The 19,658-nt window shown below is 39.5% G+C and overlaps 2 pseudogenes; one reads left to right on the forward strand and one right to left on the reverse strand.

The window, feature by feature from the left end:
• Positions 1–15,831: 15,831 nt before the first annotated feature.
• LOC137235158 (isoleucine--tRNA ligase, cytoplasmic pseudogene) lies at positions 15,832–17,605 on the forward strand (annotated as a pseudogene).
• Positions 17,606–17,737: 132 nt separating this feature from the next.
• LOC137235159 (uncharacterized) lies at positions 17,738–18,862 on the reverse strand (annotated as a pseudogene).
• Between the last annotated feature and the right edge of the window lie 796 nt (positions 18,863–19,658).

Below are 19,658 nucleotides of genomic sequence, written 5' to 3' on the forward strand. Positions count from 1 at the left end.
TTAAAACGGAGTAATCCTTAGTTCCATAGGTGGACGCCGTTTCGAGATATCGCCATAAAGGTGGACCAGGTGTGACTCTAGAATTTGTTTGTACAATATGGGTATCAAAAGAAAGGTGTTAATGAGTATTTTAAAAGGGAGTAATCCTTAGTTCCATAGGTGGACGCCGTTTCGAGATATCGCCACAAAGGTGGACCAGGGGTGACCCTAGAATTTGTTTGTACAATATGGGTATCAAAAGAAAGGTGTTAATGACTATTTTAAAAGGGAGTGATGCTTAGTTCCACAGGTGGACGCCGTTTCGAGATATCGCCATATGGGTGGACCAGGTGTGACCCTAGAATGCGCTTGTACAATATGGGTATCAAACTAAAGATGTTAATGAGTATTTTAAAAGGGAGTAATCCTTAGTTCCATAGGTGGACGCCGTTTCGAGATATCGCCATAACGGTGGACCAGGGGTGACCCTAGAATTTGTCTGTACAATATGGGTATCAAAAGAAAGGTGTTAATGAGTATTTTAAAAGGGAGTGATGCTTAGTTCCAGAGGTGGACGCCGTTTCGATATATCGCCATAAAGGTGGACCAGGTGTGACCCTAGAATTTGTTTGTACGATATGGGTATAAATTAAAGGTATTAATGAGGGTTTTAAAAGGGAGTGGTGGTAGTGGTATAGGTGGGCGCCTTTTCGAGATATCGCCATAAAGGTGGACCAGGGGTGACTCTAGAATGCGTTTGTACGATATGGGTATCAAATGAAAGGTGTTAATGAGTATTTTAAAAGGGAGTAATCCTTAGTTCCATAGGTGGACGCCGTTTCGAGATATCGCCATAAAGGTGGACCAGGGGTGACCCTAGAATTTGTTTGTATAATATGGGTATCAAAAGAAAGGTGTTAATGAGTATTTTAAAAGGGAGTGATGCTTAGTTCCACAGGTGGACGCCGTTTCGAGATATCGCCATTAAAGTGGACCAGGTTTGACCATAGAATTTGTTTGTACGATATGGGTATCAAATTAAAGGTATTAATGAGGGTTTTAAAAGGGAGTGGTGATAGTTGTATAGGTGGTCGCCTTTTCGAGATATCGCCATAAAGGTGGACCAGGGGTGAGTCTAGAATGCGTTTGTAGGATATGGGTATCAAATGAAAGGCGTTAATGAGTATTTTAAAAGGGAGTAATCCTTAGTTCCATAGGTGGACGCAGTTCCGAGATATCGCCATAAATGTGGACCCAGGGTGACCCTAGAATTTGTTTGTACAATATGGGTATCAAAAGAAAGGTGTTAATGAGTATTTTAAAAGGGAGGAATCCTTAGTTCCATAGGTGGACGCCGTTTCGAGATATCGCCACAAAGGTGGACCAGGGGTGACCATAGAATTTGTTTGTACAATATGGGCATCAAACGAATGGTGTTAATGAGTATTTTAAAAGGGAGTGGGCCTTAGTTCTATAGGTGGACGCCGTTTCGAAATATCGCCACAAAGGTGGATCAGGGGTGACTCTAGAATGTGTTTGTACGACATGGGTATCAAATTAAAGGTATTAATGAGGGTTTTAAAAGGGAGTGGTGGTTGTTGTATAGGTGGTCGCCTTTTCGAGATATCGCCATAAAGGTGGACCAGGGGTGACTGTAGAATGCGTTTGTACGATATGGTCAAATGAAAGGTGTTAATGAGTATTTTAAAAGCGAGTAATCCTTAGTTCCATAGGTGGACGCCGTTTCGAGATATCGCCATAAAGGTGGACCAGGGGTGACCCTAGAATTTGTTTGTACAATATGGGTATCAAAAGAAAGGTGTTAATGAGTATTTTAAAAGGGAGTGGGCCTTAGTTCTATAGGTGGACGCCGTTTCGAAATATCGCCATAAAGGTGGACCAGGGGTGACTCTATTATGTGTTTGTACGATATGGGTATCAAATTAAAGGTATTAATGAGAGTTTTAAAAGGGAGTGGTGGTAGTTGTATATGTGAAGGCGTTTTCCAGATATCGACCAAAATGTGGACCAGGGTGACCCAGAACATCATCTGTTGGATACCGCTAATTTATGTATATATAATACCTGCCAAGATTTTAAGGGTTTTTTATTTCGCCCTGCAGAAGTTTTTCATTTTCTTCTACTTAATATGGTAGGTTTCACAACCATTTTATAAAGTTTTTTCTAAAGTTATATTTCGCATCAATAAACCAATCCAATTCGGCCGTTTTCACAGAAAACAGTTAACATCATAAAATCTATGCTCCTACCAAATGTCAAAAGGATTGGTTAATTTTTGTTCGACTTATGGCGTTAAAAGTATCCTAGAAAAATTAAATGAAAAAGGGCGGAGCCATGCCCATTTTGAAATTTTCTTTTATTTTTGTATTTTGTTGCACCATATCATTACTGGAGTTGAATGTTGACATAATTTACTTATATACTGTAAAGATATTAAATTTTTTGTTAAAATTTTACTTTAAAAAAATTTTTTTTTAAAAGTGGGCGTGGTCCTTCTCCGATTTTGCTAATTTTTATTAGGCGTACATACAGTAATAGGAGTAACGTCCCTGCCAAATTTCATCATGATATCTTCAACGACTGACAAATAACAGCTTGCCAAATTTTTAAATTACCTTCTTTTTGCGTCATAAATTCAACGCATCTACCAAGTTTTGTCGCTTTATCTGTCTTTGGTAATGAATTATCGCACTTTTTCGGTTTTTCGAAATTTTCGATATCGAAAAAGTGGGTGTGGTTATAGTCCGATATTGTTCATTTTAAATAGCGATCTGAGATGAGTGCTCAGGAACCTACATACCAAATTTCATCAAGATACCTCAAAATTTACTCAAGTTATCGTGTTAACGGACGGTCGGACGGACGGACGGACATGTCTCAATCAAATTTTTTTTCGATCCTGATTATTTTGATATATGGAAGTCTATATCTATCTCGATTCCTTTATATATGTACAACCGACCGTTATCCAATTAAACTTAATATACTCTGTGAGCTCTGCTCAACTGAGTATAAAAATTAAGTGACACTATTGAAGGAACAAAGGTGTAAAAGAACAAAGTTTGAAATAAAATATATAAACATTAAATTTAAACATTAAACAAACATTTATTTCTATAAAATTTAAAACCAAAAAGACAATAAGTTAAAACAAAGTAAGTGGGTTTGTCAATGCCGGTGTTTTTCTCGCAGGTACCTGTTATTTCGCTTTATTTGGCCCATTCGATCCATCAACCTTTGCTCGATCTAATTTCCTTGACTTTCGTAGTCCCTGTCGAATCTCCTCCACCAGCACTCGCTTACTGCTGAACCCTTTTTCCAAACTGAAGTTAAGTGGCACATCTTGGTTCTCATAACGCATCACCCTTCTCTGCATATCGATCTTGATGTCATGGTGAACCAAGAAATCCACTCCCAATATAACTTCATCAACAATATCCACCACAACGAATTTGTGTAAAACCATGACCTTCCCAATTAAGACTTCACAGATCACTTCTCCCCGTACTTGGTTATACTCGCCAGTGACCGTACGCAACCTTGCTCCAGGTAATGACTTTACTCTCCTGTAGACCAAATCAGATCGAATCAAGGAATGAGATGCGCCCGTATCTACAGTCAGTACACGTTCTTTACCATCCACATTCCCTCTGACGGTAACGCTGCTCGATTTTCTACCAATTTGCAAAACAGATATCACAGGGCATTCAATAGCTGGATCTAGCTCTCGATCTATACATCTTACTTGCTCTTGCTCATCTCCTCTAGCTTTGCGTTTACGGCCACCCACATTGTTGGAACTATTAGGACCAAGATCGTAACGACGTGCAATGTGACCGGGCTTCTCGCATTTGAAGCATTTGATAACTCTTCCACTCCGCTTTTTCGATCCTTTCAGCGCATCCAATATTACGTCTACCCACTCTAGCCTTTGTACTTCCACACGGCGGGTTTTGTACGCTGGCTTACTCAAAATTGAGGCTGTTTCCTGAGTCAGTGCATGCGATACCGTTTCAGAAAATGTTAGTTTTGGATTCGCATATGTAGCCCGCTTCGTTTCCACATCTCTTATGCCATTTATGAAGTTCTGGATTTTTACCCTTTCAGTGTACTCCACGGGTGCGTCCGCATTTGCAAGATGAGGCAATCTTTCAAAATATGAAGCAAACTCCTGCAATGTCTCATTTGCTTTTTGGTAGCGGTTTTGCAACTCAATTTGGAATATCTGTTTTCTATGCTCGCTTCCATAACGTCTCTCGACAGCGGCCATCAATGCTTAATAGTTGTTCCGCTCTACTTCGGGAATCGTCTGTAAGATTTCGGCTACTGGCCCCTTCAATGCTTCGAATAGAGCTGCAACTTTATCTTCAGCATTCCAGTTATTCACTGCTGCGGTCTTCTCAAACTGTAGCTTAAAGACCTGGAAAGGAACAGAACCGTCAAAGGATGGTGTTTTTATCTTTGGATTGCTTGCTGAAACAGCTGGGGATTTAATTGCAACTCTTGTTTACGACCTCTCAAAGCATCCACCTCGGCTTCGATTTTTTCCTCAAACTGCGTTATTTTCTCGTCCATACGCGCTTCGAGTTTTGATGATATACGCGCCTCTTGCGCTTCGAGATGTACTGTTATGCGTGCCTCTTGTTCTTTCAGTTGTGTTTCCATCTTTGATGTAATCTGTGTCGACATTTCTGACATACGCGTTTCTTGTGCTTCAATCTTCGATGTAATCTGTGTCAACATTTCTGACATACGCGTTTCTTGTGCTTCAATCTTCGATGTAATCTGTGTCGAAATTTCTGACATACGCGTTTATTGTGCTTTAATCTTCGATGTAATCTGTATCGACATTTCTGACATACGCGTTTCTTCTGCTTCAATCTTCGATTTTATTTCTGTCGACATTTCTGACATCTGCGACGACATTGATGTTACTGTCGATATTTGTGCAGATATTGCAACCAAAATAATGTTCAAGTCTGTGCTCGTAACTGTCTGCGATGTTTCGCTTTTCTCTTCAATTTTTGTTGTTGTCTCGTCCCCATCAGGATAAAAGACATACTCGTCCACATCAATTCCTTGCGACTCCATTACCTCTCGTAGCCATGCTTGAAGTTCGATCTTATTGCCAGTTGTATTCATACCACGGTTCTCCAACTCCTTTTTCAGTTGCTGGATCCTCAATTCATTCAACTTTGCCATGTCCAAGTTGTATTCCCAATCTTCCGAATTTATTCAACAATTCCTCTTGTGACACCAATTGTAACGAATTTACTGCAATTCCCCTTATTTGCAATCTTCTGCCAACGTTCGTATCGCTAAACTGTTGAATAAATAACTCCAATATTGAATAATGGAAAATGGCCTTTATTAAAGTACTTCACAATAACACATACTTTGCAACGAATAGCTTGCTTAATAACCAAACTGATTGATAGCTCAAGTGAAACTCTACTATTGCCCGACAGATTGCGTGATTAATCAAAAACTGATTATAGCGCCTCTACCGCTGGTGCTTTTATACTCTGTGATTTCCTTGTGGCATCTTCTAGGTGCTTCCAGAATTTACTTAGTTAATTGCAAATTTCTCAGCTACAACTACAGATGTATAATTTTTATAGATTCTCTCATACCCCATGCGCTTGTATGTGTGAGCGACACTTCCACAATCACAATTGTATACCTTTAGGAGAATTTCAGATAAGATATCTGCATGTGATTGAATTATTGACATAATGATTGAATTATTGATGTGAATTCACGTCACTGCTTAGCACCGGCCTAGAGATGGCAGTACCCCTTAGTTCCGCCAACATTCGTAACAATATTTACACACAAACCGATATGTCAACTCATCGATGTGGTAGCCAGGGAGGCGAAGTATGTAAAGGTGTTGTACGCCTTGTCCTAACTTATGAGTACAATTCATGAGACTTAAAATATAATGGTTATACATATCCTTGATGTATAGATACTTCAGTGTACATATTTACATATATGTAGGTTATTTAGTACGTACTTATAAATAAAAAGTACATATGTAAATTCAATATAAAATGCAATTCCAAAGTTATTTTTTTAAAATTAGTTAACAAAAATATAGTTTTGAATGTGGATGACTGCGAGAGTCGGTAAGGCATCGTCCCCGCCCTAGGCGCGTTCAGAAGCTAGGACCTCTTGTAGTTCCCGAAGGGTCCGTAACGCATCTCGCACTAGGATTTCGGACATTTTCCCTCAAGCGTTGGCAGCCTGCAGCCCTTACGTGGTGCATCGAACGGTGCGCCGGCGAGAACGGGGTCGCCTGGTGGGGGCAGGGGTTGCCTGATCCTGAAGTCTGATCGACCAGGCCAGGGTGCCTGGCTGGCGCGTGGGGCGCTTGGGGTAGCGTCCCGCCAATGTAGTAGGGAGTGGTGTCATGCTCCGCAGATCCGGCATCGGCTGCTCGATCCATTGCGATCTGGAATTACAGTTGTACAAGTATTTTAGTGGAGAGAAATGCTAATGAACGGTCTTTTAGGTGGCATTATGCTGCGAAATACGGCATAGTAGTGACGAGGATGTGGTAGAAGCGGACAGAGGTTATTTGAGGGTAGCTAAGAACTTTTAGTGTTTTCCCGAGATGGTGGGCTTTCAGTATGAGGGAGGAAACAAAGCTTAACAAGTGGTCGTATGAGGGTGCCGGTTTGAGTACGAACTTCAACAACACGTATATTACCGTCAGGCCCTGGATGAATTTTTTCAATGCGTCGAAGGCGTAATTCAGTGGGGGGAAGTGAGTCGTGGTAAATGCAGACGAACTCACCGACTTTGGGTTTGGGTTGTGGATTTTTCTATTTGTGCCTTATTTGGAGATACTTAAAATAGTTTACCTTGTCCCGCCGGTTTATAAGGGGCAAATACGCGTGATCCAGCTCAGGGATAGCGAGGAGGGGGCTACCTCTGAGAAAGTGGCCGGGGGTCAGCGCGGTAAACTCAGTGGGATCTTGGGATAAAGGTGAGATAGGACGAGAGTTCAACAAGGCTTCTATTCTTACCAGGAGAGTGGTGAATTCTTCAAATGTTAATTAGTGGGCTCCCGCAGTCCTCTTGAAACTCTTCATTGCAGACTTCCACAAACCGTCCATGTGGGGGGCTCCGGGCGTAATAAATTTCCAGTTGATTCCCTGAAGAGAGTATTTTGAGATTACTTCTTGGGAGGCAGTTTTCCGTGATTAACGAACTGTTTTTCGGTCCCTCTTATAGCCCCTATAAACGTCATGCCATTCTCACTCATCATTGTGGCAGGATATCCACGACGTCCAACGAAGCGAGCAAATGCTGATAGAAAGGCATTGGTTGTTAGGTCTGAGCACAGCTCAAGGAGGTTAGATTTTGTCGCAAAACAGACAAAAAGGACCAAGTAGCCTTTCAGTAGTGTGTGAGACCGTAGCAAAGAGGCTTTTATTTGAAAAGGCCCCACAAAGTCAAAGTCGGTAGTGGTAAAGGCGGAACATATGTGCATAGTTCCGGAGGCAAGGCCGCCATGATTTGAGAGCAAATTTGCGGCTTGTTGAGGGTACAGGTTTTGCACTGATGTTTGGATCGTGGAATATAGAGTTCATGTCTGAGGCATTGCTGCATGAGACGGATTTCAGCGTGAAGAAGTAGTTCATGAAGGTACTGTAGATAGAGGACAGCGAATCTAGACTGTTCTGGGATAATAACGTCGAATGAGCTAATCTGCCATGAACCCTGAGGAGCTCGTTTTCCTTGAGCATTGGCTTGAGGGTTAGCAGAGAGTTTTTTTATCAATTTTTTTTGCATTCTCCGAGCATGCTCTTTCGCGAGGAAAATATCGGGTTTGCTTTAGCGTCATAAATTTATTTTTTGTCTTGCGGAGGTCCTCGTGAGACAGATAGGGGGTTTAAGTGGGGTTAATACCTCGAATTCGGTCCTTGAGATTGTTAATGAACCTAAAGGCCTATATCATGACCCTGAGGGCGTTAGGAAAAGACGAAAATCGATCCAATACATCGAGGTCATCCTCATCTGAGTGTAGCGCTTCGACTCGGCACATTTCCGGTGGGTTGATGTTGCGGGTGGTGTGTTTTGGCCAGGCTTCGGGGGACTGAGTCAGCCACTCAGGGCGATTCCACCACAGCGAAGAATTTGCCAAGTCCGTGGATTTGCATCCTCTTTTGCCCATATCTGCTGGATTTTCGCACCAATTACATGCCTCCAGGAAGCGCTTCTGACGAGATCCATTAATTCAGGTGTTCGATTGGATACGAAGGTTTTTCAATCGTGAGGAGGCCTTTCGACCCATGTTAAAACAATCTCCTAGTCAGATCACATGTAAAGTTTTTTAAGAGAGAGTTCGCGATGTGACTGTGAGACGGCTGTTAGTCGGGCAAGGAATATAACTGCACATAGCTCTAGTTTTGGCAAACTGGTAGTGCGAAGAGGGGCAACCTTGCCTTTAGCTACCAGAACGTGGGAAGAAAACCTGATTATTTAGTACATATTACACCTAGAATGTTAAAATTTCATGAGATATTGAGACTCTTGATTAAAATTTGAAAACATTTTTGAAAATGGGGAAGGCACCGCCCACTTGCGATAAAATCAATTTTACAAATAGATATTATTAATCATAAATCAAAAACTGTAAAACCTATCATAACAAAATTCAGCAGAGAGCTTGCTTTTGCTATAAGGAATGTCTCGAAGAAAAATTAACAAAATTGGTTAAAGGCCACGCCCACTTATGTATAAAAGGTTTTAAAAGGGGTCGTGGATGAATACAATAAGCTATATCTTTGCAAAAAAGAGCTTTATATAAATTATATTTCTTTTCTTAAGTGGAATTATAACAAGAAAAACCAAAAATTCAAATTTTAAAAATGTGCTTTGCCCCTTTCAAGACTAAGCAATTTTCTATGCTTCGGGAGCCAAATTCGAAGAAAAATTGCCAGATTGTGATTAGATTGGGATAATATGTTTTTCTTTTAGCAGGAAATATTTCTAGAAAAAAAGGACGAAATCGGTTAAGCAGCAGCCACATTTATATAAATGGTCGTAAACGAAAATAATATGCTATATCTTTGCGAAAAAAAAGCTTAATTTTAATGGTATTTCACTTTCTAAATGGATATATAACAAAAAGTTAGAAAATATTACATTTTTTTAAAATAGGCGTGGCACTGCCCCTTTTTTGACTAAACAATATTCTATGTTTCGAGAGCCATAACTCGAAGAAAAATTAACATATCATAATAAAATAGGATGCACATATTTTCCTTATATCAGGAAATATTTCTAATAAAATTGGAAGGGATCTGTTGAGGACCACACCTACTTTTATATAAAAAAGTTTAAAAGGGTCGTTGTCTAGAAAAATAGGCTATATCTTAGCGAAAAAATATCAAAGATATTTTACTTACCAAGTTTTATTGTAAGAGGAAATTGGGAGATATTTTTTTTTAAAGGGGCGGTGGCACGTGTTATGTAGAAAAATAATTTATCTGAAATGAACTGTAAAATTGAACCTCACGTCCTTACTTGATAAATTGGGAATTATATTCTCCCCGATTGAGATTCGAACTCGAGTCGTCAAATTTCTAACACCGCAGGCCTACCATTATGTTAACACTGCGTCTGTTTGTATGTGGTTTAATTTAAGTTTTCCCATTTGTGGTTTTTATTATTATACTCAGTTGAGCAGAGCTCACAGATTATATTAAGTTTGATTGGATAACGGTTGGTTGTACATATATAAAGGAATCGAGATAGATATAGACTTCCATATATCAAAATAATCAGGATCGAAAAAAAATTTGATTGAGCCATGTCCGTCCGTCCGCCCGTTAACACGATAACTTGAGTAAATTTTGAGGTATCTTGATGAAATTTGGTATGTAGGTTCCTGAGCACTCATCTCAGATCGCTATTTAAAATGAACGATATCAGACTATAACCACGCCCACTTTTTCGATATCGAAAATTTCGAAAAACCGAAAAAGTGCGATAATTCATTACAAAAGACCGATAAAGCGACGAAACTTGGTAGATGAGTTGAACTTATGACGCAAAATAGAAAATTAGTAAAATTTTGGACAATGGGCGTGGCACCGCCCAATTTTAAAAGAAAGTAATTTAACAATTTTTGTTGTTATATCGGCCTATTGATTTTAAGATCGCGGGTTCGAATCGAGCTCAAGGCCTAACAATAATTTTTTATCATTATTATTGTTATGATAAATTTTTTCTTAATTGAAAAAATTTTTAAATTAGAATAGAAGAAAGAAAAAATTTAAACAACTGCCAAAGCTCGTTGTATAGATACCATTTCGGGAACTGCTAAATTCCTTCATCGGCAACGTTTAGGCTCCGCTGCTATAACCATTCAGCCACCACAGCGGTTTTTTGTTTGTCTTCATTAATCCTATTTCTATTCTGGTTCGTGCCAATTGATATTCACAACACTGCGACATCTGTGGCTATACAACGAGCTTTGGCAGTTGTTTAAATTTTTTCTTTCTTCTATTCTAATTTAAAAATTTTTTCAATTAAGAAAAAATTTATCATAACAATAATAATGATAAAAAATTATTGTTAGGCCTTGAGCTCGATTCGAACCCGCGATCTTAAGAAAGTAATTTAAAAATTTGCAAGCTGTAATTTAGCAGTCGTTGAAGATATCATGATGAAATTTGGCAGGAACGTTACTCTTATTACTATATGTACGCTTAATAACAATTAGCAAAATCGGAGAAGGACCACGCCCACTTTTAAAAAAAAATTTTTTTTAAACTAAATTTTAACAAAAAATTTAATATCTTTACAGTATATAAGTAAATTATGTCAATATTCAACTCCAGTAATGATATGGTGCAACAAAATACAAAAATAAAAGAAAATTTAAAAATGGGCGTGGCTCCGCCCTTTTTCATTTAATTTGTCTAGGATACTTTTAACGCCACAGGTCGAACAAAAATTAACCAATCCTTTTGAAATTTGGTAGGGGCATAGATTTTATGGCGTTAACTGTTTTCTGTGAAAATAGGCGAAATCGGTTGATGTCACGCCCAGTTTTTATACACAGTCGTCCGTCTGTCCTTCCGCATGGCCGTTAACACGATAACTTCAGCAAAAATCTATATATCTTTACTAAACTCAGTTCACGTACTTATCTGAACTCAATTTATCTTGGTATGAAAAATGAACGAAATCCGACTATGACCACGCCCACTTTTTCGATATCGAAAATTACGAAAAATGAAAAAATGCCATAATTCTATATCAAATACGAAAAAAGGGATGAAATATGGTAAGGTAATTGGATTGTTTTATTGACGCGAAATATAACTTTAGAAAAAACTTTATAAAATGGTTGTGACACCTACCATTTTAAGTAGAAGAAAATGAAAAAGTTCTGCAGGGCGAAATAAAAAACCCTTAAAATTTTGGCAGGTATTACATATATAAATAAATTAGCGGTATCCAACAGATGATGTTCTGGGTCACCCTGGTCCACATTTTGGTCGATATCTGGAAAACGCATTCACATATACAACTACCACCACTCCCTTTTAAAACTCTCATTAATACCTTTAATTTGATACCCATATCGTACAAACACATAATAGAGTCACCCCTGGTCCACCTTTATGGCGATATTTCGAAAAGGCTCACCCCTGGTCCATCTTTACGGCGATATATCGAAAAGGCGTCCATCTATAGAACTTAGGTCCACGCCCTTTTAAAATACTCATTAATACCTTTCATTTGATACCCATATCGTACAAACGCATTCTAGAGTCAACCCTGATCCACCTTTATGGCTATATCCCTAAATGGCGTCCACCTATAGAACTATGGCCCACTCCCTCATAAAATACTCTTTAATGTCTTTCATTTGATACACATGTCATACAAACACATTCCAGGGTTTCCCTCGGTTCATTTTTCTACATGGTTATTTTCCCTTATGTTGTCAGCATAGCTCTCAACTGAGTATGTAATGTTCGGTTACACCCGAACTTAACCTTCCTTACTTGTTTTTATTTGTTTCACGCAGTAGAGCTGAAACATTCTGATTCCATGTGTTACTCTATGCACAAAGCTCTTTGTTACGGGGGGAATGTGGCACCCGGGTCGTGGGGCGCGATCGCACGCAATAAAAAAGAAAATAAAAGAAGAATTACTAACGAGTAATCACAATTTATTTATAAACAAAGGAGATAATATGTACGAAGTAGCATAATTAATTCAAACACCACTTAGCAATTCAAAGTATAAAATTATAAATTTATTAATTCCGAATGCGTAAATATATGAACGGGACTATAATTCAGAAAAAGATATATTGGTCAAAGGAAAAAAATTAATTAAATGCACACTTCACTATGCACTTAGCAATTATGTTTTATAAAAATGGTTACTTGCAATCTTAATTCACGGGAAGCAAGAATTAATTAAATGTACAAATAATGAAAATAATTACTTGCAATATTAAGTCAAGTGCAAATTAATAAAGAGTGAAAATGGTTGGCTTAGGTTACTCACCTGTGAGATAGCTGCTGGCGCTGGAACGTTATAAAACAGAAGAAGGAGTCAAGACCGCGAAAAAGTCCGCGGCACCTGCCGATAGCTAACTTTCGTTAAGGTTTTTCCCTTCAAAGCTAGCTCTCGACTCGTGTTAGCCGTTACCAGTATTAATAATAAAATAACTAATGCGAGCGTTAGGGTGGTCCGAAATATTTAGGCTGGTGGCCCAAACATGTCGGCCCCCATGCGGCGAGCAACTTGAAACTCGGAGAGTGCGCAAGCAATCTTCCCAAGGCAGGATAAATTAATAAATTAAAAATATGATATGTATGTATGGTTGTATGGTAAGTACGATCTCCGGTGGACATCCGTGCTTTCAATAATGCAGCCTCGCTGAACTGTGGATGAAAGAGAAAAACGTTAGTGTTCAAGCACGTGGGGTTGCTTGGTTTTTAATGCACCTGGTTAATTAGATGTAATTTTGAAATTGGTAGGAAATTAAAAATAACGGTAAATGAGAGCGATGCCAGAACATTATTGCTGGAACGCTCCGGATACTAACAGTCCGAAGACAGTCGGCTGCATGAGGAGCCCATTGACCGTTGCCGGGGTTGTGCCACTGACCATAATGTTGGCATAGACGTCGTCACCGAGGGTCAGTAGGACCGGCCCGGATCGATAAAACGTCGGGTCAGCGAGTTTCATGAATTGGAACGGTGCGGCGACCGAAGAGACAATCGTCGCGGATGGGTTCAAGCGTGCATGTCGTGCTACTACGGTAGCCTGGGTCGTAATTCTGTCCGTAACTCCGTACTTCCCGCGCAGCACCAGAGTACACTTGGTGTGCCTTGCCGTGCTGAGTCGTTCAAGTTGGAGGACCTGGGATAAATGCGCATCAATTGCAGACGTCAGCACACAGAGGCCAAGCAGTGCGCGCACCAAATGCAGGCGCCCCCTGCCTCTATTCGGACAATCGCTGTAAGAGCGAAGGCTATGAAGGATCGAGTGATCGTCATCGCTACGAGGTTTTCCCGCAATCGTCCCGTTCTAAATCCGGTAGAGATCGTCTGACGTAGAGCTATAGTGGTGGTGGTGGTACCTTCTTTGCGTGGTGTGTACGGGGCCGCTCTGTCAGTGTTGCGTTGGGTCTAGCGGAACGGACGCGGCTCCGCGCCGCTCCGGCGCCCACTGGCATTGCAGTACGATGGGCGGAAAGGACGTGTCTCCGCGCCAACCCCGTGTTTCTCTTTTGCCTGGTCGCGTTTCCGATCCGGGGTTGCTTTCCGCTTCTCATGTTGAAGCAGCGGTCGGAAGGATCGTGCTTCTCCGCTGGTCGTTGGGGCGATGTCTAAGGCTGCGGCATTTCTGGCGATCTCTTCCATCTCTTCCTCCTAATCTGCGACCTGTTGTGGCCATGATCGGGTGTCCTCCGTTATGCGTATAGAGAGCACCTCGTCGGCGTTTGCCTCCTCGTCGTGGTAGGTAGGGCGTGGCTGCGGTTGCTCATCCTTCATATGCATCGTAGTGTGGTGTGGTTCCCGGCATCGATGGCAACGGTCACGGCTAGGGTATATTTCCAGCGGATGGAACGGCGATAAACACTTGGGGCAGTGCCGGTGTATGAGGACGGACCGGAGGCGTCCTCCTGCCGACATTCCCCTGTACAGCGGGCATAGTCGTATGCCGTGATTCTTATGGCACAACCGGCAGGAGAAGGTGAAGGAGTCAACGCGTTGCTCCGTCCTGTTGCGTTTGACAGAGAAGCCCGTCATTCTGGAACGGGAATTTGTTATTATTTGTTTTAACTCCAGGGGGTTGGGTGGCGCATGAGCAGGTACTAGGAGCTTAATTGGCTGAGATTGTGGTTGGCGTACCCGGGAGAAAGGGTTTATTTGGGAAGAATAATCTGATTAAGTTATTCTGCCAATATAATGACGGGTAGTGGTTGAAACCACTGTTAGGTTTAGTTAAATTTTATTGAGATACGCCTAAAAGTATCTTTATTTTTAAAATATACATAGACAAAAGACCAACTATATTTTTTGATGGTTGCTTAATGCAGGCAAAACGCGGTGATATACGCTATATCACGGTAAACCCGTGTTTTGTCACGGCTCTTTGTAATTCAGAGCTGGTGAATGAGATTGTCGTTTAAACGACGTCGTGGAAATAAATGTGCGACAGATGTAAAGTGTTCCTTATTCGCTGCCCTGGAACACTCTTTGTATTGATTTTGGTCATGTTGTGTGAGAATCACAAATTGTGGTGCGTTTGTTGATTTCAACACAACCCTGGCGGGGATAGCCTACACTATCGAGTGTGGTAATTTGTAGAGCTGTCAGCTGCTAACTCTTCCACTCATTGGAGTGAGGCAGCTGTGCCGTGCTGCCAATTTGGCAGCGTAACGATACCTAATGGTCATGTCGGGGAAGTTATTGAGGACGTTCACGTTTGAGTTCTGACGCGACCTAAACTCTGATAATTACTTCTGGAAGTTTTAATTTTTTTTTTTTTGTGGGTTTTTTCATAAAGTTTATTTTGTTGAATTACTATTTCATAAAAATTTCTGAACCTTCCTTTAAATATTTTATTAATTTTGAAAGTTGTATCGTAATCTCCGATTAGTTTTTCCACAGTTAAGTTTGGGCTGATAAAATACTTGAAAAAGCTTGTTAATTTCACGGTCTTATATAACTCGAAAGTTTTTACAGTTTAAGAAACAGTCTAAAGCTAAGTTTGAGTTTAGAAGAAGCTTAGATTTTCCTAAAGAAAATAATAATGGAAAGTGATTTAAGGAAAATAACTATTTTGGTTACTTTTTCATATTTTTTTTTTTTTTTTTTTTTTTTGATAAAAGGAAAACCCATGATAAACAAACCAGAGCGCACCTTTTTATTTCGGTCTATATTTTCGCGTTTATATATATGTATTCTGATTATTGTTCGCGTGCTAACACTTGGGTGTGTTGGATCTCACGGATCCGAGTTGTGATCCCCTTCGAATCGCGCGCAATGAGCTTACTGCGTAAGAACCGAAAAGAGCAAATGTCATCGAGTGGTAACCTTGTTTCGTTCATTCAAAATGTCATTCATTCATGGAAATGAGTATACAGACATTTTTGAATGAATTTTCATTATGAAGAAAAACGTGTGATGGGTAAGTATAAGTATGCCAGTATCGTTCCTTTTTTATAATTTTACAAATTTTCTAATTGCTTATTCTTTTGTTTTGTTTCAGCTCATTACTTCTTTAAAAAATATAGCTTGCGTCTAAACACACCCATATATTTCTCCATCGGTTTACTTGTGTTTATAGGAGCGATTTTTGAATTATGGTTATGGTGCATAATACGTGTCTTCCAAGCCAAATTAGTAGAGAAGATGTTTGCCGGGTGCCGGAAACAATCAACTTTACTGCCGAAGAGGAAACAACTTTGGAAACATGGCGCATTATAAAAATCTTCGAGAAATGCATGCAATTAACCGGAATACACATTCTATGATGGCCCACCTTTTGCCTACCGCATTATGGACATATATTATTAAAGATATTTAACACGTTATGCATGCCAACAAGGGTATCATGTTGATAGACGCTTTGGATGGGATTGTCATGGTTTTACCGGTTGAGTTTGAAATTGATAAGCTCTTAAATATACGAGGTCCCGAAGATGTAGCAAAAATGGGAATTGTAGCTTATAATTCGGAGTGCAGAAAAATTGTTATTGTTATTGTTTGAATTGGAAGAAATAGTAACGTGGATGGGTCGTTGGATTGATTTTCGTAATGATTATAAAACACTTTATCCATAGTATATGGAGACTATTTGGTGGGTTTTCAAACAGCTTTATGACAAAGGTTTAGTATATTAAGGAGTTAAAGTGATGCCATATTCATCGGCTTGCACAACTGCGCTCTCCAACTTCGAATCCGGACAAAATTATAAGGAACTTGTTGATCCATGCGTTGTAGTGGCCTTAAAAGCGGTGAAATTGGAAACCGTATACTTTCTCATATGGACAACAACTCCATGGACACTACCATCAAATTATGCATGCGCTGTTAATGCCAATATGATATACGTTAAGGTGCTCGATAAAGCACCAAATCGTTTTTATGTGTTGGCCGAATGCCGTTTAAGTTATGTTTATAAAAATGAGAGTGAATACGAAATTGTGGACAAATTTCCTGAAATCTTTCAATACTTCGTAGAACAAGGCAAGAGTGCTAATGCTTTTCGCATACTAGTAGATGATTATGTTACAGAGGACTCTGGTACCGGTATTGTACATAATGCTCCCTATTTTGACGAGGACGATTATCGCGTTTGTTTTAACGCCGACATTATTACAAAGTCCAGCACTGTGATTTGCCCATTACATGAATCTGGACGATTTACAAACGAGGTTACAGATTTCGCTGGTTTATACATATGTTAAAGATTATGATAAAAAAAGTACAGCTAAACTTAAAGAGGCTGGAAACATTGTATCGGTGGGACAGGTTATATCCATTTTGTTGGCGTTCCGATACACCCTTGATATATAAAGCTGTACCATCTTGGTTCGTACGTGTAGAACACATGTCAAGTAAATTGTTTGCATGTAGCTCACAAACCTATTGGGTACCAAAATTTGTAAGTGATAAACGTTTTGGGAATTGGTTAAAAGAAGCGCGTGATTGGGCTATAAGCCGCAATCGTTATTGGGGTACACCAATACCTATATGGCGTTCACCATCTGGTGATGAGACTCTGTATTGGTAGTATTAAACAATTGGAAGAACTGTCGGGCAACAAAATTACTGATCTACATCGTGAGGCCGTAGATGAAATTGAAATCCCATCTGCTATACCTGGCAATCCACCACCTAAAAACGTATTAGCCCTGTTTTTGATTGTTGGTTTGAATCGGGTTCTATGCCTTTTGAAAAAAATTGTATGAATAATTTTTCCAGCTGATTTTATTGCTGAAGGCATTGATCAGACGCGTGGTTGGTTCTACACATTACTAGTCATTTCGACAGCTTTATTCAATAGACACAACATTATTAATAAACTTAAATGGGGTGAAGAATAAATATATATAAATGCTACAGAAAACCGAGAATTAGATATACCAATGTCAACGTTGCATCGACATAAAGTGCGTTTGGCACAGCAAGGACGTTTATCAGATTACGTATCATTTAGAAAACGTGATGCAAATTGATTATTCAAAGAATCGCTTTACAGAAGATGTATGGCCAATGCTTTTTGATTTAGCAAAATCGCGTAAATCACTGCGTAAATATTGATGATTGAACAAATGACTTAAACAATTTGAGCATGCCTTCCTTTGATCTTTCTGCAGAAATGCTTCAATAAGCCTATGCACAGCATCTACATTGTTGGTACGCAAGAATGAAGAGCAAAGCGAACTTGATCGCCTGGCTACTAACTGCTGCAACTCCTTATAGTGTTCAGAGAGATCTTCCGCAGATTTCCTATCACTAAACCAGTCACTTGCAAAACATTGTTTCCACACGCATGCCACCACGAATATATCCCTTTTCTCTTTATAAATTGAGCGAGCCACTTCCATTAAAGAAACTAAAACAGCTTCACTTTTCTGTGCTAAAGTTTCTTCAACAATGGTACGAAAAACATTACGTGCCATACGTCGACCCTCATCCGTTTCCGCACAATCACCATATACGCCAGAGTACCATTATTTTGAAGGGTGCAAAGTTAGCATAGACTTTTAACATGGGATGAGCATGCAATTCACACAGAGCCGCCAATGATTCAATTTATTGAAAACGACACAATTGCATGAGGTATTTAAGACACTCCAATACCACATCACTTGATGGTAATTGCTGATGTCGCAGGCACTGCCTAATTAAATATAAACAATCCGGTTTATTTTTTATTTCCACAGTTGATAACAAAAGATTATCCAGCTGTGCCTGAGACAAGGAACGGATGTCTAGTCCCAGTTGAGGTGAACGTATTGCTGCATATCATTAACAACGCCTTTGCTTAAAATCTTTACATCCTGTACAAACATGGTTGTTACCATATTATTTTGTTCCTTATAATTCGCATCTAATTCGCTTTTATTGTTGGTATTCTTAAGCAGCGAATCTCTTAGCTCATCCCACTTCTTTGTACTGCGATTCACTAATTCATTGGTAAAACAATCGATACTGCCTGTTTGAGTGGATTAGCGTTGTATTATGTGTGTTTGCGTTGATACAGATTGTAGTGGCTGCCACAGAAAGGAAATACAGTTTTGGAAACGTTGTAAAACTTTAGGTGAGCCAGGAGAAGTGCGACGCGTCAACATAGCCATGATGAAAATGTAAAAAATTATTTTTTTCGGTGGTATATATATTATATACTTCATATAAACTGTAATTTTTGCCCCTTTTTTACGGATAGAAACTTCAAAATTCATCAAATAGTTACGTTTACTTCATATGTTTTTGTAATACGTCATTCGTAGTCATAGGTTTTACATGCAGACCCCAAAAAACGTGAAGCTTTGCACCCTCACACAAAGTACCTACCTATTTTTATACCTTTCATGAAAATGAAATGGTATATTAATTTCGTCACGAAACCCAAAATTTTAGGTCCTTAAAGGAAAATAGATAGACCCACCATTAAGTATACCGAAATAATCAGGTTGAAGAGCTGAGTTGATTTAGCCATGTCCGTCTGTCCGTCTGTACGTCTGTCCGTCCGTCTGTTTGTATGCAAACCAGTCCCTCAATTTTTGAGATATCTTAATAAAATTTGGTGAGCGGGTGTATATGGGTGTCCAATTAGACATTTGTCGGAACCGGCCGGATCGGACCACTATATCATATATCCTCCATACAACCGATTTTTGAGAAAAAAAGGATTTTTATAATATCTTACTCAATTTAACAGATTGAAGCTTCAAACTTCACCATATACTTTCGTATATCGCACATATTGTTGCCTGAAAAAATTGATGAGATCGGTCGTATATATAGTATACTAGCCTTTACCCGCGGCCCCGTCCGCAAGGAAAATTTTAAATATATGGGCTTTTCGCGTTAGCCTGCTTATTATCTGTTTAAAATTTTGTTTTCTGTCTAATGCATTTTATTTTTGTAATT

The sequence above is a fragment of the Eurosta solidaginis genome, chromosome X (assembly GCF_040869045.1).
Source record: "Eurosta solidaginis isolate ZX-2024a chromosome X, ASM4086904v1, whole genome shotgun sequence".
Classification (NCBI taxonomy): domain Eukaryota; kingdom Metazoa; phylum Arthropoda; class Insecta; order Diptera; family Tephritidae; genus Eurosta; species Eurosta solidaginis.